The following is a 7,995-nucleotide window of genomic DNA, read 5'->3' on the forward strand; positions in this document are numbered from 1 at the left end:
CAATGGCTGCTTTGAAGAAGGATGGGATGACTATTGCCATGACAATATCATTAACACACATGATATGTTGATGCTTCGCCATGCTGGAAATCTTATTTTCGACGTTATTCATTTCTCTGAACTCCAACAAGTTTACTTATCCTGGACAGTTCCGCTCTCAAATATTTTGGACAATAACGCTGCCTATGCACAAGGCTTGTATATGTTTTGCTCGATTTCCTATATTCATTTCTGTTATCATTATTTCCAATACATTATCTGTTTAATGACCTCAGATACCACATCCTTATCACTTAACCGCCATGATGTGGCTTCATCATTAAAGCCGGACTTTTCTCAAAACATAACTGATTCCCATTGTTTTTATCAAATTTTCCGTTCAACAACACCAAATTCAATGGTGAGTTATTATTATGTACATGTTCGTCTATTTTCTTTAGCTTATTTTTTTATGTTCAGTTTTTCATTCTAACTTTTCTTAATGATTACTAGAAAATTCCAAGATTCACTGATCGCTTCTTCAATGGTGAAAGAACTCCCACCGTACTTATCAAAACTGGCCATAACATTACAGAGATTGGTATCAGAGGGAAACATCTGAAAAAGAATTGGAGAAGCTTCGCCCTTCAACATCAATCCCATGGTATTACACTTTCAGCATTTATTCAGATGCTTATAGCTGTGATTAACCTCTGTTATGTTGTTTGATCGTGCGTCTGCGGCTTTTTAAATACTTCAATAAAATGTACTAGAACCTTTTTACTTTCAATAACACTATTCAGTTTTATTCCACCTCATTACATAAATGCAACGTTAATTATGCAGATCATTTATTCCAAATGCTTAAGTGAATACTAAATTTAAAATTTATCAATACCGATATTCAAAGGCTCCAAAACAGTTCCTATGCCATTCCTTTGAAAAAAATTACAGCAAACGTCCAAAATAGTTACTGAATCTCTGAAGATATTCCTTTTATCAGCGTTTTGTACTTTTCACTACCTAACAATGAACACACGTGAACATTTCAGATTCTGATCACTTTATCACCAATAATGGTCCTTCCTACAGCTCTACACCTTTGGAATTGGATGAAAATGACACCATGCATGTCAATCTTTTCAGATTCTATAACATATATTCGTCACTTTGAGTTAAGTACATAACCATTTTACTTTTATATGCATTCCACCAAAACGTACAAGAACAAAACAACAATATACAATACTTTCCTTCCTCTGATCCTACTTTTACCATCAACATCTTCCTTCTCGTCTCTTTCATTTTCCCTCATTATCATCTCAGATTTCTCTACTTTGTACTCTCCGGTGACTCCAAGGTCCGGCTTCATTTCTTCCACCTTTTCTTTTGCTACTTTTATCATTATAGTTCCATTCATTTAAGCATATCCCAGCTTCAAAATGCATTTTTTTTCCTAACATATCCGTTCCTGATGTTCCAATTCTATCTTTTCTGCAGCCCTTTTAACTCGTATAGATTGTACTTCACCCATTTAATTCTTTCCTTTTCTATTATAGGATATCTTACAATGCAACCTGTAATAATCCCTCTATCTGCTGTTCGCCCGCATTCATCAAACTGGACAGTTGCTCTCCAAGTTGTAGAAGTTAGTCATATTAAAAATAATTCGCACCTCCAGCAAAACTTTCGCACCTTTGTGCTTGCTGATTCACAGGTAAGACATGCTTAATTTAGATTTTAACTCATGACTATTTAGTTATGGCCTGATAACTTTTAGCAATTCTTAATATCAGGGTGTAAAAGTTAATATGCATGCTATCGGAAATATGATTGATCGCCTTACTGCATTACTGCTACCATTTAAAAAGTACTATATCTCTGGAGCTCTTGTTCACCAATTACACGATGCTTCTGCTCCTGCCGAATATCCATTTTACTGGATTGTTACTGAAACTACATCAATTCATCAAATTCAGCAACTCGATTATCCCTCTCTTCCTTCACATTTTCAATTATATCCATTTACTATGCTAGACACAATTGCTGATACTGAACAATTAATAAGTAAGTTAATGATTATACTCTACTTATTTTTCCCCCCACATTTTAATTACTGCACAATTTTTTTTATAATCTTAACGTGTTCACTTCTTTCCTTTTCCTAAGCTGTCATGGGAGTTATACTTCATGCTCTGCCTAACAAAATTATCCCTGGTCAAGGAGCACCATGTGTGGCTCGAAACTATGTGATTGCTAATGAAGAGTAAAACATTTACTTATCAGTTTAATTTCCACTTCCGTTCTTTCAAAATCGTACGGATTTCCAATAACTGATTCTATTGTTATTCATTTCACAGTACGAAACCTTTGATATTAACTTTGCAAGATGAGTTTGAAGAAAATTATGGCCCTGCTATTGCAACAGCAGAAGACCCTTTTCCAATTATCATCGCCATAAGAGTCAAAGCTACAACAAATTATTGTAATCACATACTTCATCTTTATTATTTAAAGGGTATTCTAAACTTCTATCATTTCAAAAAAATATTTCCTCTGTCACCTTTATAACTTTTACCCTCTTCTTGCCAAACGTAACAGATTTGAGTCTGTCAACTCAATCATACTCAGTGATTTTGGTAGCTCCGATCGCTCAACAAGCGATGCATTTAAAAAACTGGTAAAAAATTTTAACCACCTTGTTCATTATTATCACACTTATTATATGACAACTTAACTTTTTCCGTTTTATCATAGGCATCATGTCCATGCCCATGTGCTAGCACGAATGCTTAATGAGAGCAGTTACACTAACCCGCGCATTCTTCTTCCTCCTGTGAACGATGATCGAATCACTCATATTGCTTCCATTCTTCAACAAGTAATATTCCTAATTCAATATTTATATTTACAAATACTGTCCTTTACATTCACTGCTCTTTTTCCTCTTTTTTTTTAACACTGACTCATTTTTCTACCTTTTCTTCTTTCTCAAAGAAACCAATGACTGCTTGGATTCAAGGTGTTGTTGAGCTAGATTATATACATCATAACTTAACTTATATAGCTTGTCCGCTTTGTTATTATCCAAGCAAAGTTGCAAGCAATTTGCCAGTTACATGTCAGCATTGCCACTCTAACATAGATTTAGTTCCTAGGTAAACATAATTATTTACTTCTCTTGCTTCCTTTCATCACCAGCTTTATTCGCTTTCAATTTCTAACTGCAAAACTACCTGCTTCTTCATTACAGAGCTCTCATTGCAATTTCACTCACTGATAAAACTGGATCTTTATGTGCTACTGCTATGGATGTTGAAGTAGAGAGGCTAATTCAGTATTCAACCGCGGAACTATACTATTTACAACAAGAAGTAACCACTGATACTTTTTTAAACTAAATATTCTCTTCCTTCTTTTTTTAATCCATTACAATTTTCTTGCATTCTTTTTTAACAACAGGGCGTTGATCTTGCTCAATACCTTGCGCATCCTTTACAAGGAAAGCTACTCCTGTGCTACATTAAGCCCTCTCCTTCCAAGTTCAAACCCATGAAATGTGCAGCTTATGAAATAATCACATCCTACTCAACGGATGAAGTTTTTAATGCTGAAAATATTAACATAAACAATCTTAACATCAATGGTTGACCTTCTACTTATTTTGCATACATTACTGTTGCCTTTAATGTGTTTTCCACTGTGTATATTTAATCATAATTACTACGCATTATAACTATATTTGCTATTTTATTCTCTTTATCTTTATATTCCTCCTTTATTACATACTTATTTATTTTACAATAAATTCTCATTTCTACACTAATTATCTGTGATTATCACAATATTAAAAGAAATATAATTGAGCCAAACATCCAAATAAAATAATTTCCACTTTCCGAATCAATTTTTACTATGCAAGAAATTTAATTTAACTAGCAAATCAAAATACGGTCAATACAAACCAAAAAATCAATAAGTATATAAACAATCAAGTTTTTCTTAGACAAAATTCCTCCTAAACACTTCATGCTTTTTGACTTACGCTAAACAATCCTACACATTTCTGGGCAATCCTTAAACTTATACTGCGCATTGCGCGGTACCCACCTCCTAGTATGATATAACGCACAGAGCACCATGTGGTTGTTTTTCTTCCAATTGTCTACCACTAGTAGCTACCCTTCTGGTACAAACACTCACAAAATTCTCCACCAAGAATGTCAAAAGCCTATCAAGTAAGACCCTACCATTATTTAAATAGATAGAAAGAAAATTATTAAAATGGCAATCAACTTGATTAATCAGTTTAAGGACGGATGATGAGATGATTTTAGAGGGGAGAGTAATAATCATGGATCACTAGAATTTTACTCATGCCTTAGCACGGTCTTTTTATTTATTTATTGTGAATTTATACAAATATGAATAATTTAAATATAAAAATTAACAACAGTTGTACATGTTCATTCATATTAATTTTAAAAATTTAATGGATTTTAAATGTTCAATTATTTACTAATTTTTAAAAATTTGTTTTCACACTTTGACTATAATATGTTAATATACATCACATAATGTACCCTATATCCAAAATTTGGTAGATATTCTTTTTTATAAATTTTCTTTTGGATAATTTAAATTTTATAATGACCATAAACCTAGAATTATATATTCATACTTAATTAAGTAGAAAAAGATCTATTAATCCATTTTTCTTCATCAATAAATATTCAAATTCCAATAATATTGATAAATCTATCGGTGTAACAATTAATTCTCTTTTTTATACTAAGTTAATTCAAAATTAAGAAGAGATGATGAACAATTTAAATACTAATCAATGATATGGTGACGAAAGGAAGTAATTTATGGGATATGTAAGATTTCAATAATTGTGATTTAAAAAGGTTTTACTATATTTCTATGTAATAATTTGGTAGAAAGTAGATATCATTAGAATAAGATTAGTTATTTTTTAAAGTTATTTTAAAATTAAAGATATTTTTTAAACATATAATATAATCATTGTAATAATTTGATAGAAAGCATATATCGTTAAGATAAGATTAGTTATTTTTTAAAGTTATTTTAAAGTTAGAAATAATTTTTAAACACATTATATAATCCAAATAGGATTCAGTATGGGTAAAATCTAAGTGACCCATAATCCATTAATTCTCTTCAATTAGGCAGCCACATAGGAGTGAGAAACATTGTGATTAACATAGCTACTTATATATATATATATCTATATATATATATATATATTTGGGTTGTTATATTGGAGATACTCTTTCTCAACCAAAATATTGCATAGTTTAACTTGATGATCCAAAAATACCCTTTTGCTAGTTGTGGAAAAAGATTAAATTGTGATGGTACTGCTATAAAAGTCCTATAATAGACCCAAAAACGTAGTTTGAGGACTAAATTAGTTAATAAAATCATGAAGGACGAAATTAGTTTTGGGAAAAATGCACTTTTCATCCCTATTGTTTAGGGCGTGGAACAATTTCGTTCCTAAAATTTCAGTCAAAATACATTTCATCCTTTTAATTTTATAATTTCAACCAATTTCATCCCTAAAGTTTCATGCAAATATATTTCATCCTCATATTTTCATAAATTTGACTAATTGATTGGACCATCAAGCAATTTGAATGAAATACCATCACTTGACTGCAGCATCCTTATTAGTAAAAAAAAAATTTGGATTAACAAAAATCTCAAAAATCATATTTTAATTTACTTTCTCCTTTTCTTTAAAAAAATTAAGAAATTTTCAGCCACCATGACTATCTCTTAATCACAAATTGAACAAAAAGATCAAGAGGAAATGAAGTCATGAAGAAGAAACAACCCATTATAGCTAATTGGAGAAAATTTTCAAACAACTCATTGCAACCAATTAGAGAAAAAAATTAAAGTGAAAGAAAGAATTGTTTGAATTGTCATTTATTTGCAAAATTTTATTTTTTTTGCATCATATACATGTTTTTCAAATCATGTTTCTATCATCTAATCTTTTTTTTTTATCTCAAATACATCATATCATTAAAAAATATCCCATTTAGACACACTCATTATTATTTGTGTAATTAAATCAATGACCAAATTAATTATTAGAAATACAAATATTAATGGGACATGCTGGTGATGTGATGATATTCCATCCAAATTGGTTAATATCATTCAATTTTTTTTAATTGATGAAATTTGTGAAGTTATGAGGATGAAATGTGTTTGCATGAAACTATAGAAATGAAATTGATCCAAATTATAAAATTATGAGGATGAAATGTGTTTTGACTGAAACTTTAAGGATGAAATTGTTCAACACTCTAAACATCAGGAATGAAAAGTCCATTTTTTCCAATTAATTTTAGTAAAACTTTGGGAGCCAAAATGGTGAAATTCCCTTGGGATTTCGTATTGCATATTGTAGGATGTGGTGAGGTGGAGAATTGGGTACCAATGCCTCTAAGCCTCTTAAAAAAATAGAGGCAAAATGATACTTGAGGGACAAGAAGGGGAAAAAGAAGTTAGAAGAAGAATATGATAATTCAAATGGGAAGGACTTGAGAATCGTAGTAGGGGTCACTAGGGAACTTAGGTCTTGGGACTACTTTTTTTTTTTTTTGAGGACAATGCTATGTTATTCGGTTGTATTTAAATTTACGGTAACATCATAAATTCCTAAAAGTTCAAATTAATGCTATGTTATTCGGTTGTATTTAAATTTACGGTAACATCATAAATTCCTAAAAGTTCAAATTGGGGTTTTCACATAAAAAGTTCAAACTGGGTGATGTTAAAAGGTAATTTATGACAAAATAGATATGGGAAGTTCTACAATCATTGGGTATTGATGAGATTAAATTCACCATTAGATGTAGAATAAGAGTTATCAACTTTTGGATGATTTCAAAAGTTTAAATTATTAGATGATGTGTCAAGGTGTAATTGAATTAAAAATATTGATACAGTACCTAAAAGGGACTGTAGTATTTTTGCCTTATGAAGTGAATTTGAACTCATCTAACAATGGTAAACTATTTATGTAGTAATTTGTAATTGGCTTCTAGCAAATTCCTCTTTTGTCTTGTAGTACTTTAAATTGATACTAGTATTAACTATTTAGTCGTGCATTAGCATGAATGTTTTTTTTCAATTGTGATTGGTTATCAATTGACACAAGGCACAAATAATTCATGAACAAATTTTTAACTTACATATTATTCATATTTATATAACAAAATTATTGTACTCCAAACATTAAACTACTATATTAGTTTTTAGAAATTTTTATACGTAAATTTGTTACAATGTGATAGTATCCATTAAATAGTATAATACAAAAAAAACATATTTTCTTCGATATAGTAATTTAATTTCTCATGAACATTGTAGACAAAGAAAATTTATTTAGTCAAGATTAAATGAATTGAATTGATCTTGATTAAATTAAATTAAATTGTACAAGTCCATTATGTTTTGGACTGTCAAATTGGGCCAATATTATATGGGCTATTAAGTCAAATTAAATTTGTAATGCCCATTTAAATTGAGTGAATTAATTGATTTATTCACAATGGACTATTTAGATTGGCCCATTATTTAAGCCCAGGTTAAATGGATTTCTTGAGTAACAAGTGATCCAAAATGCAGGAAGATTCTGAGAGTTTTCTTGAAGACCTAGCCTACATATTTTGGCTATAAATAAAGGTCTTCCCTCAAGGCAAAGAGATAGAAAAAATCCCTAACGTTTGGAGAAACTCTGTCAAATTCTCTCAAGAGCTTTTCCTTCTATCCAAGTCCAAATCAAGTCAAACAAATCCTCTTGCCATTGGTGTTGAAGACTTAAGAGTTTCAAGTGTTCAACTTCATCATCAAATCAGTCGTTTTCTACGCCGAAATTGTAGGAAACACCATTTCGATTGGAGAACAAGTCTTTTCGGCCCTTCAATTGAAGCTATTCGAAGAAAAGAATCAGGGGATTAATTTCTTTGATTC

General features: G+C 30.6%; 1 long non-coding RNA gene across 1 annotated transcript; it reads left to right on the plus strand.

Moving 5' to 3' along the window:
* Positions 1–2,550: 2,550 nt before the first annotated feature.
* Positions 2,551–3,354, plus strand: LOC113729336 (uncharacterized). Its single transcript, XR_011841275.1, has 3 exons — positions 2,551–2,659; positions 2,737–3,137; positions 3,233–3,354. It is a non-coding gene; the product is annotated as an uncharacterized lncRNA (long non-coding RNA).
* Positions 3,355–7,995: the final 4,641 nt, after the last annotated feature.

Source organism: Coffea arabica, chromosome 2e (assembly GCF_036785885.1).
Source record: "Coffea arabica cultivar ET-39 chromosome 2e, Coffea Arabica ET-39 HiFi, whole genome shotgun sequence".
Classification (NCBI taxonomy): Eukaryota; Viridiplantae; Streptophyta; class Magnoliopsida; order Gentianales; family Rubiaceae; genus Coffea; species Coffea arabica.